The sequence below is a fragment of the Fukomys damarensis genome, unplaced genomic scaffold (genome assembly GCF_012274545.1).
Source record: "Fukomys damarensis isolate Sample0158 unplaced genomic scaffold, DMR_v1.0_HiC HiC_scaffold_5, whole genome shotgun sequence".
NCBI classification, from domain to species: Eukaryota; Metazoa; Chordata; class Mammalia; order Rodentia; family Bathyergidae; genus Fukomys; species Fukomys damarensis.
In genome coordinates this window covers 35,085,648-35,106,257 of record NW_022900917.1, presented here as the reverse complement: position 1 = coordinate 35,106,257, position 20,610 = coordinate 35,085,648, and the positions used below count along the sequence as shown (strand labels likewise).

Below are 20,610 nucleotides of genomic sequence, written 5' to 3'. Positions count from 1 at the left end.
TTTCCAACACCATTTATTAAAGAGGCTATCTTTCCTCCACTGAGGATGGTCAGCTCCTTTGTCAAAGATGAGGTAGCTGAGTACATCTGTATAATACTTCTTGTAATATGTGCATATTTCTTCACACACACACACACACACACACACACACATTGTCCATGCTAAGATATTTTAAAGTAAATCACCTGTCTGATACATATAAGTAACAAAAAATTAGAAATGGGGTCACAGAATAGCAGTAATTTTTAATTTACTGGGTCCTGTCAAACAATGGTCTAAAATGGTTATGCCTGCTTGCACTTGTTGTCCATATGAGTACCTACAGAGAAAGGATGGAAAAACATGTAAACAAAGCTTCTGTATTTGGGGAGGGGAAGAAAAATTGAAAAGAAGGGAGGGGATTGGGAAAAGAAAGGAAAATTAAGATATGTTATGTACAGGAATAAATTATCTACAATGAATGTGATCAATATGTATGACAAATATGTATTAATGAACAAATAAGTAAAAATGTTTTTAAAAAGACTATGAATTGCCATTTCCCCACTCCCTTCAATAATACATATGCTGAAAATTTTGATCAGTTGCTTGTCATTTGAAGGAGAAAAGTCAATTACACAGAATCTATAATTCTAATACATTCGAACTTATCAATCATTTTATAGTATTTAGATTCTGCCTGTTATTTAGAATTCTCAGGATCAAGTACAAAACCTTTTATATGCCCTATAAGGCCCTCTCTCTGATGAGAGTATATGCCATATCTCTTCCATGAATTCTCCTATGTTTTACTCATAAAAATGTCCTGGCAGTCATCAGAACAGGTCAAGTACATGTAGTACCATGTGACCATGGGTCTCCAGACAAACAAAACCTCTGCAGTACTCATGTCTCCCCTTTCTACAGTAATAGAGAATCCATATTTCTAGCTGCGTCCTTGGACTGAAGACTTTCCCCTCCTCTCTTGCAGCTAGAGCTTGTAGCCAATGGGCTAAGAGTGAAAATGATTCACACATCCTTCTGAGTTGTTCCTATAAAGGGAAAGCCACATTTTCTTTATCTGTTTGTTTTTATTTTGATTTGTTTTCATGAGACAGGGTCTGAACTATGTAATCTGGTTCACCCTTGAACTCGTTCTGTAGCCCAATCTTCCCTAGATATTGCAGTGATCCTCCCAAGGGCTAGCATTACAGGTGGGCATCACTATGTCCCACTTATTTTATGATATTTACTCATATGTTTTTCTCTTCTATATGTGTTTTAAGATAGGAACATACCTTAATAAGTACATAACATATACTTGATACATATATGTTAAGTAAATCAAATTATGTAAACAACCATTGTAGTAACTGATTTATAAAAAGATGCAACAAATTTTAAAGTAGACAAATTATCATTTTCAAAAACATCAAAAAGTGTAGGTATTTAACTATACTTGGCTGACAATAGAGAAAATAGGTAAATAATAATTCATGCTATAGCATGTTCAATGAACTGAAAACAGAAAGTTGGTTCAAGGAATGCAGAGGAACTTCTGTCTTGTAAGAATTAGAATTGAGGGGCTCCATAATTATCTGGCAACTGCTCAGTGTTGTATCTGTGGTTAGAAATGTACATGACAGGAACTCCAGAGATCTTTCAGATTCTTGTTGAAGGTCCCCATCAACAGTGGCCACAATGTAACACTTGTGCTGAAAGAATCATCCACTGATGCTCACAGAGTTCAGTATATTTAATACTGAGCTACTCTCTGCACTAAGCAGTCATCTGCATCAGTCCCTTTATGTGTACAAGGTAATCCTTTGATTCATGGATCTTTGGCATCCCTGCAAACCACTAGATACTTCTGTCCCAATTTCTCAATTTCAGCCATCACACAATTAGTTATGCAATGGATACACTTGGCATACAGACATTCCATCATTGATCGTACTAAGTCCAATTTAGCTTGGATAGAAAAGTTTATAAAGTTGGTATCAATTGGAATATGATAATTAGGTGGGCCCAGGTGTGTATTAAACTGGTTTGTTTGTTTGTTTGTTTGTTTTTGAGACAGGGTCTCACTAGGTAGTTGAGACTGACCTGGAACTCACTATGTAGCCCAGGCTGGTCTCGAACTCAGTGATCCTCCTGCCTCGGCCTCCCAAGTGCTGGGATTACAGGCGTGCACCACCACGCTCGGCTTAGAATATGATAATTAGGTGGGCCCAGCTGTATATTAAATTGGAAGAACAAGCAGGAAGTGTGTTGGGGAACTCCTCTTTCATTTAGAGCACTGGGATCTTTCTTTTCTTTCCCTTTTGGTTTTAATCTATCCTTTTCTTTGAGTCTCTCATCTCTGAGACTAAGCATTTGCTTCATGGTCACATACTTTCTTGTTTTTTTTTTTTTTTAATGTTTCCCTATGTTCAAGCCAAACTCCAGTTTTTTGTTTTGTTTTGTTTTTTTCTTTTTTTGGTTTCTATATTCTACTTTTGCTATTTAAAATTTGTGAAATAAATATTACTTTGCATATAAAAATAGCATCTTTTAAACTTTTGAACTAAAAAAAGAGGATTTTTGTTGTTGTTGTTGTACTAAAAAAGGTAGTTTTATTTTCCCAGCTCTTACAAATAACATGCATTATATATCATTAGCTCTGCTTTACTCAAGTAGCCACAAAAAGAAAAAAAATTGCTATAACACTAGAACAGTCTTAAGCATCACATTTTATTCATTTAAGTATATACTATGTATTCATTTTTCTATCAATGATTTACTTAAGGTATTTAATAATAATAAACACTAAAATAAAAATAAAATCAGAAAAGAAGATACAAGTGTGCTAACCATGCAAGCTAAAATACTTGTAACTCAACTTTATGTCAAAAAAACTTTTTAGTGCATTGTGAGGTAAGGGTCTAATTTTAATGGTGTAATTAACAAAATGAAATAGGAAGAAAAGGGCTAAAGGTGTAGGGAAAGTGGGAAGGGTAGAGGAAAGGGAATAAGGGAAAAATATGAGAAAATGAAAAAATAGAAATAAAGTGTTTGTAAATGGGGAGGGGAGGAGGGGGTGAAGGGAGGGCAGGGACAAGAGGGAAAAATGAGAATCAAGACCTGTCATGTAAAGGTACAAGATCCCAGTAATGAATGTAACTGTACTGTTTACCTAGAATGTACCAATAAACTCAATAAAAAGGAAAAAAATATATATACTTCAATCACAAGACAGTGCCTGGCACATAGTAGACCTTTCAAAAATAATTAAGAAATAAAAATGTATAAAGCAGAAGGAAGAGGCTTTATTGAAACTCTTTTCTATAAGTAATCAGTATAGACCCTACATTGCTAGCATTAAAATATAAAAAAAAAAAAGAAGAAAAAAGTTTTTTTCTTTATATCAAGAAGGAACAGAACCTTAGGAAAAAGATATTTTTTCTAGCATCATACATTGAAAAAAAAATCTCAAAGTAGAATTTAACTTTGGGTTCAGTATTCATTGCATATTTCAACTTTATCAGCATTTCTAATTATCATTTTGCTATTACATTTAGCAAAAATGTACTCATATGGAAAAAGAGGCATAATATTAAAATTAATCTTAATGAAGGCAAGATTTTGATAACTAAATTGCAAAGGTAACATAATTTTGCAGTTTTCTAATTTGATGACAACATTTTGAGTGCATGATAAAGCATATATCTTATAAAAGATTCTTAAATATTTCTTCTCTAATCTACCTTATATTGTCATTTTATTTCCAGATAGTTAACAATAGATATTTGTTGTCTAAGAGCAGATTGACAAGTTTTGAAACAATGAAAAATGGCAGGGTTATAGGATCCGACATTCTCAGCTTCTTAATTTACAAACAAGAAAATTAAGTACAGAAGCAATAACTTCTCATTCATTCTTTCTTTCATGTAACAAATAAATCAGTTAAGATGCACAGGAGTCCACAAAGATGTACCAAAACCTGGACAGTATAATAGTAGTGAAGAAAAAAAGACTGATTTGAAATATATTCAGAAGCAAGATCCGCAATGGATTAAAACTGATTAAATGTGGGACATTTAGAAGCAGATGTCAAAACTTATCTCCAGATTTCTGCTTTGAGTGACTGATAACCATTTAGACACAGATGATTGGGAAAAGAGACTATTTGAAGGGTAAGATTAAATTTATTGCAAACTTTTAAAGGTAGATTGCCAATGAGAATTCCAGGAGTTAACCTGGAGGAATTTGGAAAAAAAGTGCAAATTTAGGTCCAAGCCTGAGCTGGAGATTTCAAAATTATAACAATTCGGATGAAAGATGAAGTTGGAGAGCAGAGGTCTCACAAAATGAAAATGAAACGAGTAACAGACTCGACACTCAACACCATCTGCCTGACAAACACAAGGTCCAGAGTTTGATCCCCAGTGCCAAAAACAAACAGACAAAGAAAATTCAACCCTGGGGAACACCTATATTTAAACAGTACAAAGAAGAAAAGATGCCTTGAAGACGAAAGATGAGGTACTACTGAGAGGATCATGAGAATAAGAAGCTAAGAGGAGATAGAGTTTCCAGGAGAGAGTGACTAAATATCTTAAGTGGTATAAAGAAATCCATCAGGAGGAAGACTAGAAAATTAAGTAATGAGAAATGTCCAAAGGTAATTTCACTGGTGAGGAAATTGGTAAGGCAGAGAGGTTGCAATAGATTCAAAGTTGCCACATTTGGATAAAATAAAAACAATGTAGTAGCTACTCCCTTGAAAAGTTTAAGGACTCTCTGAGTACCATACATCCAGAGCCCCAGTTGAAGGATACCAGAACTCAAAGGAGGAGGGTCCCATACCTTTATCAATGGTGGAGCACAAGCGGGATTGTCCTATTCTAATTCCGGACATGGGAATTTTAGATAGTTACATTAATCAAAATACCTCAAAAACAAGGGCAATATGTTACCCATTTTACAATTTTTATAATAATCGGTATGAGCTAAGAGTGATTTTCTTCATAAAGGAGAGATGAAAGGAAACTAGTCAGAAGATCAGGAAGGGAATCTGCAGGAATAGAGTGGGTTGGGGAGAGAAAAGAGAGACACGAATAATGGGATTAAAAATGATAAAGATATGTTAAGTGGACCTGCCAATTTCCTAAAGTAAATCTCATCATCCCGTATTACTAATGTGCACTAATAAAAGAAAAGAAAAATTTCAAACATATAATAAATACACACACAATAAAGTTGGAAGAGGCGCAACATTTAGGTACTGCAATTTATTTAAAGGGAACCAAATATAACTCAGCAAAGTAAAAATAAATGAGACCTTACTAAATGCAAGTGCACTTGCAACTTTTAGGGGATACTTAATAAAACCAAGTAGTCATGGTGAGTAACATTGAGCTTTTACACAGCTCTACAGCAACATAATTCTGTCATGTGGTCTTTTCTAATAAGGTGCTTAGCTTACATTTAAGGATGAGGTTAAAGAAACAAAACACTGAACGGCATAAAATGTTCAATGCTTCTTGGGGGCGGAGAATTCTTCACAATGTAGTAATACTCAATAAGAGAGAGACCCACTGGACTATGTTCATACATAGAAAAGCCCTTGTCTCTATCTTCCGGGGAGTGCATGGAGATAAAACTGGCCATGACGGCCGGAACTAGATAATGAAGGGATTTATACATCATGCTAAGGAGTCTGGACTTTATCCTGTGGGTTAGCAGAGAGCTATTAAAGACTTTTAAGTAAAGGATTATCATGATCAGATTTCTATTTTCTGGAAGTGTCAGTGCAGAGGAGAACGGAATGAGGACAAAGACTGGAGTCGAAGAGATCCATTAGTAAGTCCCATTTATTCTCTTTTGCCTCTGCCTCGAGATTCTCAGACACCAATGTTGCAGAGCCTTTCTTGATATGACATTTCTTTCCAGAAGACTTTTGGATTTTCATCCTCTAACAGGCTGACCACAGATGTGCAGTGGTATCAATGCAGGCACAAGGTTAACTGCGTAGTAATGCACGCAAATGCACACACACACACACACACACACACACACACGCACACACACACACACACACACACACATTCCAGGTGTCATCAATTCTGATTCTAGGCAGGATCAAGTCTTCCTATTTTATATAGACGACCAAGAAGTCATGTCAGGAAGCAAAGGACAATAAATAAATAAATAAAGTGCCTCTGACTTGTCAGGAAGACATAGAAGTTAGGTGGGGGTTAGTCAGGTTTAGGAATTGAATGCAGTATGAAAATGATAGTCAGTCTCCTTTCATGAACTTAATGTAAATTTTTTTCTATTCTCTGTGTCTTCACAGTGCTTTCTTAAGTGATGTATGGAATAGTAGACATAAAAATGAAAGAAAACAGAATTGAAAAAGTGAGGAAATTTAAATTGTTTATATACACATTGAATCAAGAATAACAAGGCTAAGTAAAGAATCTTGTACTCTCTTTGCTACAAGTTCATCCCAGAAGAGATAACAAAAGAAAACGGAAACTCTCTTTGTCCAAAAAAGAAAAAAGTGAACATTAAATGCAAAAAGGTATTTGCCAGTGATGATTCAAAAGCAAACAAGTTTAAGGGGAGTAGTGATAGAGATGATTTGTGTATCAGGTTCTAATAGCATGAGTGTTTCTAGGTTCATAACTGCAGAAAAGCAACTAAATTACAGACAGTCCTTATTACCAGCTGTCCATCTTAGAAAGCAAGGAATAATGCAGCTTAGGTGGACTGGTAAATGATATTACATTTACAGAAAATTTTAATATTGATGTGGTCTTCAGTGTTGGAAGTATCATCTGTGAACATTTGATTTTTGTTTCTTGTTTGTTTTTTGTGTTTTGTCTGTTGGAAAAATCAAGTAATATTCATGAGAAAATAAAGGGGAGAATAATGATGATCTATTTTGAACAATGAGAATGAAGGTGAACAGTATCATCTCCCATGTTATTATATGTTATCGAATCACTAAGATGTTTTTGAATTTTGTACAACTGAAATAAGACTATTAATTCAATGTCACAACTTTTATTTTAGAAGGGAAATTGTTTACATGTGCCTTTGCCACTTTGGATATCTGCGAAAATGAAGAGGCTGTGCTGAAAGCACTTGGTATTATACCTCCCTTTGTACACTTGGGAAGATGAGCAGAGACCAGTTTTTACGTTGGTCATATCTGTGAGGCAGTGAACAGGTTGGCTGTGCAGGAAAAGCGTGAAATCACTGGAGAGAATATCCAACATTGAAGCCAGTGGTGGGCATCGAGTTCAATGGGCTGATGGAGACCAGATAGGAAGAGCAAACCAGATTATGAGGAGTGCTGGGATTTAAAGGTACCTCTTTCACTGCTCAAACATTGAAAGCCGGATCAGCTTTGGTTCATGGTGTTAGAGTCCGATAACTCTCCTGTTCACATAAGGTAGAACACTAATCCTAATAGAACTTGCTTCCAAATAGTTTATAAACTGAGTATTGCTTCCACCCTCTAACCTCAATAGCTGAGAGATGATGGGGATAAGCTGCTGGGTTTTAGAGTGTCAGATCTTTGGGCCTGAAACATTTCTTCCCTCCTTCTTCTCCTTGTAAGGCCAAGACACTTAGTCTCCCAAGTGTCTGTACTAATTAAATGCAGATCTACTATGCCAAAAATGTTTTAAACGTAAAAGATTAACGAGAGAGAAAACCTTTGTGAAAGGAGAGAGTTAAGACAGAAGAGGCCCTTCCTAGTTGGCATGGTTTTCAGGGGGAGGTAATCTTGATGTCTTAGAAACATGAGCGGTGCAATTTTTTAAGAGACACTGGCTCCACTGGGAAAGAATGAACAAATATTTCAGGGACTGTTAACGCCGCAGCCACCCAGGAAGGCTCACCATGATCCTGGGTGACAGATGAGCTGTAAGTGGACTGTCTGAGTTAAATGAGGGCAGGATTAAGGCCATCCTACATGTGCCTCTTCTTGCCATGTTTCCCCTTGTTTTGTTTTAAAGCTTACCATCAGGGGAACCCACTGACCATTCTGACCTTTCCTTCCAGGTTTGGCATTTGGAAGAATAAATCAGGATTAGCACTGCCATTAAGCTTCAGACATGGTGTCTTTCAGACAAAAGTAAGACCATTACTGGCAGTTTTAGCACTTGGGACAAGTACTGCATCGCCAATTTGTAACAGTAAGAATTAATCAGTAGGAGAAACTTGATGTTCCTGCTGGCAACACCAGGCTCCCAAAATATTTTGAGTATTACTTGCTCAATCAGCTGGGTGGTGGGAGGTGAGGAAAGAGACAAAGATTTGTGTTTTGGTCATTTGCCAGGACTCAGATGTCAGCTAACCTTTTCAGAAGTAGAAAGTTTTTTTTTTAATAAAAACATTTAATGGTGGTCAGACTGATGAATATATTTGGAGACACTGAAATGATGTAATAATGGCAACAGTGTTATTTTTATAGCATTAAACGAAAGGAGGAAAACTACCAGCTGCCAAACTCATGGGTCACATTGATCCCTAATAAATCCTGGGTGAGTCTGCCCAATATTAGTCATAGGAGTTAAGCCTGTGAATCTGTTAGGACTTAAAATACATTACTTTTAGTTAGGAGGATAAGAGAAAATTTCTGGCATATGGTTAAGGGAAGGGTAATTTAGTATACTTTTTTAATTCTTTGAAAAGCTATACTGAATATTGTTTTGTAGGAAATGAATATCTCTCATTCTCAAAAGAAATGACAGCATCTTATCAGGGAAATAGGGGAAGTACACCAAGAAAATACAAAAATTGTAAAGTCTTCTTTTTTAAAAAAAGATAAAACAAAATGCAAGAACCATGTGATGCAATTTCCAAATAATACAATGAATTCTTATTTACTGAAAGCTGACAGACACCATACTTTCAAGAAGGACACTTGTCTTTTTTCTACTGTATTTAAAACAATTTATCATAACTCTATCTGCAATTAATATTATTAATGCTTTATTTTATAATAAAATGAGAAACTACCATTTGCTACCATCTAACAAAATAATCTGGTGAATATATGCATTCTGCTGGTGAACCATGCTACTGGAATTCCGTATCAGACCTGTGGGACTTCAAGTTCGAGATCTTGAATGTGAGACTACACCATGGAGAACTATACCTCTTTGGAAGTAGTGAACTTGGAGATCAGGAGCTGAGGGATTACAGTGGGACATTATGGCTTCTTCCACTCACCAGCTATGTGAATCTCTTTACTCTGAACTTCTACCAGCCACATTTTATTTCTTTGTTTTGTTTTTGTGTGTGTGTGATTTTTGGTACCTGGGATCGAACTCAGGACCTAGTGCTTGTGAGGCAGGCAGTGAAACCACTGAGCTAAATCTCCAGCCCTTATTTACTCTGAACTTCATTTTTCAAATGGAAAGGATTATTATTTCATGGAGTTTTGTCAGCATTAAATCACTTGTCATAGATGTAATGGTCAGTGCACCTAAGTGCTTTATAAAAACACCACTGTTTTATTGAAAGATAATTATTGTTTTACTTTTTCAAAAGTTTTTCAAATTTATGCTTTGTTTTAGACTAATAAATAACCATTTTTTGGAAAAGACCTTAAAACATGAATTGTTTTCTTTCATCCCTTGTGATTGTTAAGAAGGAGCTTTGGGTTTCTTTTCTCTTCCTTATTCAAACCAATCACTTAGGTAATTTGTTAAAGGCTATCCATGCCAGTGTTCTCTAGATCAGCCCAACATAGTACAAACCACTCTTTATTTTCTCACTGAGCTATAGATCAGTGATGTTGTTGAACCTGTATGTCAGATAAGCTTCAGCTCTTGTTCTCTTTGGTACTTAATTATATTTGGTTCAAAGTACACATCTAAGAGAAAGACAGCCTAAGTTTTTACCACTGAAATTGCTTTATTTAGATAGGTGAAGTGACCAGTCCCAGCAAGTACAACCTCTACAGAGTCCCTCACCCTAAATGACCTGTCAAGTCTTTTAAGAGACAATTCAGAATTTGCTTGTGCCAGAAACTGTCACTGACTATAATTGTCACACTTGATTTCACAATACAATAGAATTGCCCTCAGAATTTCATAATTTTATGTGACCATAAAAAATATATGGCTCTTGGTTACATTACAAAGGATAATAATAACTGCAGTTTAGAAATTTACTACAGCTATACAATCTTTTCTTTAAAGGTAGGGACCATGTCTGTCACATACTAAATGAGGATTCAGGACAGAAAAAAGATGGACGATATGATTCCTCTTCTTAAGGGGAGCACAGTCCAGCAAGAGAGAGATGCTGACCTGTGATTCCAAAGGAGTGATTTCCAGGAACCACTAGCAATTGATTGTGTTTTGGATTTGCCATGAATCCAACACATGTAGAAAAGAATAATTTCATCATTGTCATCAGCTCCCAAAGAAGTCTTACATCTCAGTTGCATACAGTGTTTGTTTTTTGAGAGTAATCATTATAAATGCTTAGAGAAAATCAAATAACTGTCTGTCTTGTGTACATCTGTATCTCAGAGTCTGTTCTTTCTTATTATGTGAGCATATTTTGCTATAGTCTAGCATTTTTCAACTGTGTCTTGTGATTTATTACTAGGTCAGGAAATGTATTTAGGGAACATGATCATCATTTTAAAAATATGAAATATAATAGAAAATATCAGAGATAGAACATTTAATAAAACCAATTTTATTAAAATTGTTGTTTCTTATATGTGTACTAGATCACAATGTAAAATGTATTTCCATGACTTGTAATCAGAAAGAGTCTGAGGAACAATGCATGTAGTCAACTCCCAGAAAACTGAAGAGATAGTTCTAAGTCCATCAGAAGCTTGATGTTTGCAAAGTGTTTTCCTTTCTGAAGAAAATGACCTCAAAATATGGAAATATCGTTCTTGTTAAGTTCAAAACTAATTACGGAGAAAAATGTGTCTCTCTTGTTATTGGCGAGACTGTATTGAAGAGCTAGCTTGGATGGCGATAGTGGGTTTCTTAACACATCACATAAGAAGCACATACATCTCATCTGTTGCACACAGAGCTAAACCACTGCAGATAGCAGTGAGGTCAGCACTGCTTCAATACATTTATCACATGAGAGAGCTGTGGATTCAAAAGAGGAAGCACCCAGCAGCATCCCTTCTCCCGAACTCATGAGTAAGGTGCATCGCGCTTTCTTCTGAGAGGAGCAGAATATCAAGAGACGCCTAGATGTCAGAGCACCAGTGTGGAATGGAGGCCGAGTGTTAGCGTAGTGGGAGTCCCCTCATGGAGACCTGATGCCAGGGAAGAAACAATGCTGTGCATTCACCTATACATAGTATCTTCCACACGGCAGGCACTGGAGACACCACTGCCAATCCCAACGTACCTTCCCTAGCTTAGAAGTAATATGGTCAACTGAGGTATGGCAAATCCACTGGAAGAGTAAATTATAGCTTACAAGGAAAGCTTGTGTGTCCTCATGGGAACTCTGTGAACAATTAAACCTCAGTACCCAGGAGACTCTGAATTGGGTCAAATTGCAATATTAATTGATTCTATAGCCCTGCCTATGTTAAAAATCATTTCTTAAACCATTTCCTATCTCTAAATATGCCCATCCAATTGCAGAATCCAGGCCACCAGAGACTGTCCAATGGGGAAAAAAGGCAACTATGAAAGTATTCCAAATAACAGAACTTTATTATATCAAAATGTGGCAAACTTAACCACAATACCTGAACAAATTCCTAGAAAAAAATGATCCAAGAATAAATGCCTGGCATTTTCTAGATAAACAAAGACAGTAAGTGAAAAATCAAGCCTTCCTAAATTCAACAGCAACAATTAAATTTCAAAAATTATTCCCATCATCAAAAAATTTTTTTCTCATTTTGTTTATTGGTACCTTTTAGGTATACAGTACAGTTACATTCATCTTTGGGATTTTGTACACTTACATGACAAGTGGTCTTGGTTCTCATTTTTTTCCTTTTACCTCTGCTCTCCCTTTACCCCCTCCTCCCTTCCCTATTTACCGATACTTTGTTTCTATTTTTTCATTTTCTCATATTTTTTTCTTTTCACTTATTTCCTTTCCCCTACCCTTCCTCCATTTACCCTACATCTTTAGCCCTTTTCTTCCTATTTCACATTGGCAATTATACCATTAGGATCTTCTGTACCATTATAATTTTTCACACCAGAGAAACTATTCGGTATTTACACATGTGTAACTTATTTATTTCACTTAAGAGTATATCCTCAATATGCATCCATTTTCCTATGAATGAGTCAAATTTCTCATTCTTTATGGCTGAGTAGTATTCCATTTTATAGAAAAACAACATCAAAATTTTATTATTCTGTTTCTTCTTAGGCAAAGGCAGGTAATAACAGAATAAAATTGGAGTTTTTTCTTTGTTTTGGTTTGGTTTGGTTCGTTGTATTTATTTACGGATTTATTGCTACTTGAAGTGTGAGCTATCTTTTTATGGGAATCAATTTCCTTTGAATCTCACAATTTAAATTATTTTTACAACAAAGTTATCAATTGAGGCATGATCTGAACATAGGATCTACTTCAGATTATTTGGATCAAAGAGATGTTTATGATATACAATTAAAATTTATACATTAATTTGAATAGCTGAGGATGTTAAGATCAGGTCACCTGTTTCAGGAAATCTTGAGTATACATTCATGGGGAAGTCACAAAAATTGCCCTATGCTTAGCCAGGTAGGCAATTCTCAAAAATAAAGACCAGAAGCCAGGGAAAGCCACTGTTGTAAAGCACCCTGCTTGCAAAGGCTTCTCTTCCTCTTTTCACTGTGTGTACACTCCTTTCACTGACCAAACCTAAGGGTATGATCACTCTTTCTATACCCAAGAAAATTTGAAATAGAAATAAATATACAGGCCTTTAACCCCATAAAACATTTTTCCTAGAAACCAGTATAGTAGATCCTGCACCTAATCCACAGGGAATGAATTCTAAGACCCTTAGTGGTTACCTAAAGGTGCACATAAAATCCAACTAGGTGGAAAGCATACATACCTATGATAAAGTTTAATGTATCAATTAGATATAGTAGGAGATGAACAGAATAAAATGAAACAGACCACTTATAATAATATACCAATAAAAAATATTTAAAACTGATAAATTATTTCTTTCTTGAATTTTCTATTTAATATTTGACCACAGTGGACCACAGGTAACTTAAAGTGTAGAAAGTGAATCTTGGATAAAGGGGTTCCACTATACATGGATTTGGCAAAAATCTAGATTCTTGTGATGGTCACCAAAAGAAACTTACTATTCAGCGATTTAGTTGCCAAATGTTTGCATAATTATGTCACACGTTTGGCCTCTGAACATGAAGCCAACTAGACACCTCTCCCACTAAAAGATGAATGCAGATATCTATCATGTTGGGAAGAAAATATACCCATGGTTAAGCCTCCTATCTTAGCAAATAACCTTTGTTATATTACTCCCTTGGAGCAAAACTTACAGTCCCAAGTCTTCTTTGGTTTGCCTGTATTTTCAACCACCATATTTACAATCTAATTTTGTTTCCCCTTTTGACATCCTTGTTTGTGGACTTTAGAGCTGAATCTACTGTGGTTTCTGCATAATTGCAATGTCCATTCAATTTCTATGAACTATCATTACTTGCTGCTACTGAAAATGAAACCAAGGCCATTTGGTTTGTTTTACCTGAAGAACACCCATCCACCCAGCAAATTTTGAACAAACCTGATGTTGAAGTTTAAGAATCTATGCCCCTAAATCCTGAATCAGAACCTACACTTTTGCCATGTGTCCTTCCCCAAGATCTGCTTTCCTCAGAGACCTTCATGTTGGGAAAAATACATTCTCTTGCCATAATTTTTTCGGGCAACATAGCTCTGTGCTCTCTTGATCTCTTGACACACTACAGGGATATTCAGCTTTATTTTCACAGTTAAACACACTTTAACTTATCCTTTTTGTCTTATAATACTAAACACAATCCTCCAGATTTAGCCTTGCTACACTCCTGTGTGGAAGAAGTATGGATTTAATGAACTTCTTGTCTACTGGGAATGCATAGTTTTTAAATATATGTATCTATGCTGCCCACCCCACCCTGCATTGGGTAACCCTACCCAGAAGCAGTCTCCCATCAGATGACCATCTGACCCATCCCTTAACACCAATATGATAGATAATAAGTCATAATATTCAAAAGCCCACATTCTGAAGGAAGACCAAATGAGCTTGAATTTTAGCTCCATTGCTTGCTACTTACATGTCCTTGGACAAATCAATTAAATTACTATGCTTGGGTTTCCTCATCCAGAAAACGGGACCATTAACAATCCCAATCTTATGAGATTATTTTAAATATTAAATTAACTTATATGCAAATTTTTGAAGTTAGAACATAGTACAAAGCAATAGGTATTATGGTCTCTTTTCCTTGGTTCTTCCATTGCCCATATATTTCTTAGATATTTTTTTCCTCAGGAAAGAGAACACCACTTACAGTCACAACAGGAATTTTAAATGCATCTGCTAATTCATTTAATATGGTACTCTCATTTTCTCATCTGATAGATATGAAATTTTTACAAAAACACAAATTGACAATTGACTCAATCTTAAGACGTTATTACAATTTTAAGGATTTGGTTCTCCCTGGCTTTCTGCATCTGAGGCTTCCTCTGGGAGGACCATTTCCATGAGTACTGAAGATATTACCACTCTTCTTTTGGTAGTGTCCTTTGAACTCCTGTCACCCTTTCTGTTCAAGTAACAGCTAAAGTACTGTCTCTAGTCCTACTGATAAAAAGAAGTAAACACGATTATATGTTTTTGCCTCTTTCTTATTTACCTGTCCTGACTTCTAAGGTTTATTTTCCTGTGCATGTCTGCCTAGCCTCTTTGATAAAATCTTGATGTAAGTCCTTAAAAAAGTCTACCTCTTCCCCTGCTTAACAAACTTCTTACATTTTTCTCTCACTCTGCCAATGATCGCTTTCTGATAGTTTTTTTAAAAGCCCCTCAAGTTTCTCCTTATGTGAACAAATTTTTGGTCTGAGGGGCAAAATATTCCTGACAAAGACTTTTGTTTGCCACTTTAGCTTTTGGGTTTGAATAAATTTCAATGGGTTTCTTCATAGTCTTAAGCAGAGGTGGTCTATCCCTTATTAGATTTCTCTGCTGGGGTGGCCCATGAACGAAATAACCTCCTCTCTAAGTCTGAATCCAACACACCAAAAGACAATGTGTGGGTCATACTTTTTTTTAAAATAAACTACATAAAAACAGAAAGTAAGCCCCTTCCCAGTTTCCTTCTTGGCATTACATGCAATTCAGGAACAAGGCTGATTCAGATCTGTACTTATGCCTGCTATGAACCACTTTTGCTAGAACTGAACCTACCTCCCTTGAAATCTAAAATCCTATCTTAAAGACCTTGATGATAAAAAAATGAAACAGAAGTTGAGATGATTCCATATATCCAGTGTTTAAAGGGCTGCACAGGGAAGCACAGCGATTCTACCATGAAGAAACTATTTTTTTCACTATCTAATTCTCTTCTGGAGCTTCCCGGCAGGCTCACCAAAGCTGCCTCTGGGCAGTTAGTTCATGGGCCGTAGGAACAACATGCCCTCCCAGGTCTGCCAGCCAGCTTATTGCAGACTTCCCCAGCCAATCAACAGCTACACCACTGGACAACAACCACATGGATGCTGCCTCAAAATGCCAGGACACAGTTCCAGGAGATGTGGCTCTACGAAGTACTAAGTATCTTAGTTTCTTAGCTGTACCGTCACATGCAAAGATCGCCGCGTATTATTTGGTCCCTAAACATCTGCCTTTGTGTTCATCTTTCAAAGTTAATAGGTTAATGAATTTTTAAGGCTAAATATGGATTTTTTTTCTTGAACAAATGGCGCAGATGAAGGTTAAAATATTAGCTCATATACTGATAACGTTGATCTGGAAGGTAAGTCTTAGATGTTAATTTGTACTTAACCTAATGGTTACACTGATTTGGGCCACCATGAGGCAACCCCAAAGGAGCTTCCAGACCCATGACTGAGGGCAGCAGAGTGTAGACTTTCCATGGACAGAAAGCTTCATAAAAAGAACCTAGAATAAACTCATGTGCTTTCTCAACTTGCCAGTCAGAAAATCCCAGGAGAAGAAGTAAATCAATGAGAGAGTTGCATCAGTCTATTAGAATCTCCCTCACGGGAACATGAGGGGAGGTTAACACTTTGCCTTGGCTTTTAAAGAATTACCTTAATATTAAAAGTCTGAGGGGCTGGGTAGAAAATTGTTTAGCAAATCCCAAAGACTTTTCTAATATTCAGGTCCAGTTATTAAATATAAATAATATGGAAAAAAGCTAGTTAACCATTTGTACAACCTTGAAATACTTGTGGTATAGACAATAAATCACATTGATCACCTAATGCTGATGTCGATTTTTTTTCTCCTTCTCTATGAGTGTGACTTATCTTTACAAACTGGAGAATTTTAAATTCTAGTCAGAAAATAGGTCCATTAAAATTTTAAGAAGAGCTTTGTAAGTATATTTTAATAAGAATTCAATTCACACGTGATCTTTTAAAACTTTTTCTTAAAAGTGCTCTGAAATTTGCAAGATGTTCTTCAGAAATGTTATTATTTTTCTATAACTTTGGAGTTTTGTACAGTGGCTCCATACTAATAAATGAAAGACAAAAAAAAAAAAAAAAAAAAAAAAAGCCAGGCGTTGTGGCTCTTGCCTGTAATCCCAGCACTCAGGAGGCTGAGGCAGGAGGATCACTGTGAGTTCGAGACCAGCCTGGGCTACATAATGAGTGCCAGGTCAGTCTTAACTACATAGTGAGACCCTGTCTCAAACCCCCCCCCAAAAAAAAAAAACCAAAAAAAAAGGCAAATTTATGGAAAGATATAAAGTTTATTTTTTTCTCATTGAGTTTATTGGTACTTATTAGGTATACAGTACAGTTACATTCATCATTGGGATCTTGTGTCTTTACATGACAGTCTTGGTTCTCATTTTTTCCTCTTTCCCCTGCCTTCCCTTCACCCCCTCCTCCCTTCCCTATTTACTAAAACTTTTTTTTCCATTTTTTCATTTTCTCATTGAAGTTTAAAAAAAAACAAACTTACAGCGTTCTCTCTGCTTTTAAAAAATTTCACTGTCCTGATAGGAGGCTGAGCACTTAACATGTGTTAGGTATTAGATTGATGGGATGTGATTTTTGTATTTATCATTGTTAGAACATAAATGAGAACTGCTGCTTTTTGTAATAATTAAAAAGCATCGGGCTGTAGATTTAGCTCAGTGGCACCACGCCTGCCTTGCAAGAACGAGGTCCTGAGTTCGAACCGTAGTTCTGGTGGGTGGGGAGAAGAAAACGTATCAATAATCTCAAGTAGCCACCTTAATTACTATTTTTATTTTTTCCAATATCTAGGCTTTCCCTCTATTATACTTTCGAAGAAAACAAAAGTTTATTCTCATATACTTGCTGACTATGTACAGTGTACTTATTTCTCAGTTGACATTAAATATGTATATATTTTAAATCTGAAGCTATTAGAGTCAGAACATGTTACTCATGGGAGAGTGAGAAGGTACACAAACATCCGTATCAAGTATGTAATATCTTTGTCTGGCACTAACATCATGTCTAATTTCATTGTGTGCCATACAATTATTCTTTAATGAATTACTTAAAAGTTACTTTAACCTGAAGATTACCTTGAAATGAAATATTGATAAATTAAAATGAATCAAAAACTCAAATTCCTCTTTATATACACAAACCAGATTATTTTTTCCAGGTATCTTTAATATAAGACTAGTCACACACAAGGTGATGTTGTTAAAAGCCTCTCATCTGCTCACAGACACATGAAATCGAAATGAAAATATCTAAAATAAATCTTCCAAGTTCCCTATTGGTATCAAAGTAATCTGACTGTCTATAAGCAAAACGATAATAAAAGAGAGAAAGAGAACTGTAGGAAAAAGGAGACAGAAAGACAGAACCAGAAAGAATAACAGAAACAGTTGTCTACGTTTCAGAGACCTTAGACGCTTTCTTTCGTATAGAAGAGAGGTTTTGCTCAACAGCTTTTATGTAAATCCTACCCGGCACACTCTCGCCAGCCCTTACATTGCTCTCATTTCTGTGTGAAGAGGTTGACTGATGCAGCTATGCTGGTCTGCCTGACCCACTGATGGAATAAATTACCATTATGGTCCTGTTAGCAGGCCCAGCACAAGATAATAGTATGACAGGTGTAATATAGGAATACTGTAGACCCAGGTATAAATAATTAAACTTGTAATTCAAACACAGCTTACTGATGACATCATTTATCAATGTCACAAGAATCCTTCAATGAAATTATGGCTCTATATGGCTTTATATGTAGAATTTAAATGTATGCCATTCTTTGAATTACATAAAGAATGTTCATGTTAACAATATATACTAGATACTAGGAAGATTTTTGATTCCAACAACTGAGCCTGAATTCTTTTTTTTTTTTTTTTTTTGACCGAACTGCACACACACACTGCCTTTGTTTCTGGTTGCAAAAAACATAATAGTTTCAAAATGGTTGTCATCCATTTGGAAAACAAGTTGGAGAAACAAAACCAAAATTAAGAAGACAAAGAGCACAACTGTTGGGCAAGTATGAATTACTGAATTTAACTTCAAAAGCTTGGGTCAGTTTCTTAATACACATCAGAAGCTATCTTATTTTCACTGTACTTCTATAGAAGTTTAAATCTTATTGGGATAAATTGACAGGAGAATTTGGCTATTAACTGATTTTTTCAAATGTGTAAAGTATAAGAATTTAATGAAAACCATGCTGGAATATAGCTATTTCAATATAGCATTGATATTAAGGGCATTGATATTGTGTATCATAACATGAATGAAAAAAACTAAATGACTGGAAACAGATTCTTGTACTTTCAGTAAATTGACAGATTTTATCATTGTCAGTTTTTATAGGGTTAGTAAATCATTTGAGATGCATATGCACAGGGTTTTTTCTGTATCATTAGAAATTGACCCTGGAGAAATGAAAAAGTCTCAAACTCTTAACCTATTTTACTCTCTCCTTATTTATTCCTCTGCTCGTCCACTGTCAGGAATGGAGAATCTTAGACACTGATCATGCAGGAATGAACAATATGTGTTTATGTGAATTTAAAAGGACAACATTAAGTTATTATGACATATATTATTGTCACAACCCTTCCGGACGACAACTTAATGGTGTGTATATACTTTGCTCCTTAAAGATTCCAGTTCTAGAGGTCTAGCTCAGACCTATAATTTAAGAGACGCTCAGATGCACAAATTGATGATCACTGGAGTATTCCTTACAAAAAATGAAAGCACTGTAAACAACTGAACATAAGAAAGTGGTTCTTTAGCTTATGGCAAATCCATCAATAGAATATTGTGCAGTTCAGAATGTACCATAATGTACAAAAATGCCTATTGACACAGGAGAAGCCTATTCATGTACTGCGTGCTGAAGCCGGGTTAAAAATAGTTTAAACAATTTTATCTCAATTTTTCAAATCTATCTTAGAATTTGTTTTTATTAGTAAGGTAGATTTAAGATAAATCATCTGCAAGTGTATAGATTTTGAGTGATCAGTAATAATAATTTATTGAGCAGTATTCTTCATGTCAGGCGCTGCTCTAAATGCTTCACTTACAGTGTTTCTCACAGCAGCTGGGAAGATAGGTCCTACAGCACTATCTTACTTAAAAGATAAGGAAACAGTGCTGTACAGAAATTAAGAGGTTTAGCCAAGCCAGGCATGGCAACACACACCTGTAATCCCAGCACTAGGGAAGCTGAGACAGGAGGATCACTGAATTCGAGACCAGCCTGAACTACATAGTGAGTTCCAGATCAGTCTCAACTACATAGTGAGACCCTGTCTAACAAAAAACAAAAACAAAATAAGGCACCCAAAAACAAGCAAACAAAAAAAGAGGTTTAGCCAAATGAAAAATGTCAGACATGGGTTTAACTGTGACAGTCTGTGAAGGTAATGCATTTTTAATTACTATACTATATTAACAGCGTAATTTTTATTCGTATGTATTCTGTTTCTTTTTCCAAATTTCTAGAGTAACTATTACTTTATAATAAAGAAAAAAAATCTCATCAATCTTATTTTAAATCATATTAGATATTGTAAGGCAAAACAACAGTTTCTGAGTCATGTAGAGTAATATTTCTCTTTCAAGAAATGGATGAATACATGTTGTGAAACTAAATGTAAAGATTTGAACTCCCTTAGATTTTCTTTCTGAATATAGTGAAATCATGTAAGCGATAAAATAACAAATGACAACATTTCTGCCTTATTAACTTTTTATTTTTATGAATTGATCAACTAACCCAAGAAACATGATATTTCCACAAAGTGACTGAGTCTGTGCTTGGTTCTAGTTTCCACCTTTCTTTTCTCCTTTCTACAGAAGCCTAAACATCTCATATACACATATGACAACTGGTTTTCCTTATACATAAGGAGAGAACAGAGAGCAGAAAATGATACCATT

At 35.6% G+C, this 20,610-nt stretch overlaps 1 pseudogene; it reads right to left on the bottom strand.

Moving 5' to 3' along the window:
- Positions 1–1,551: 1,551 nt before the first annotated feature.
- Positions 1,552–2,388, bottom strand: LOC104853353 (annotated as a pseudogene).
- Between the last annotated feature and the right edge of the window lie 18,222 nt (positions 2,389–20,610).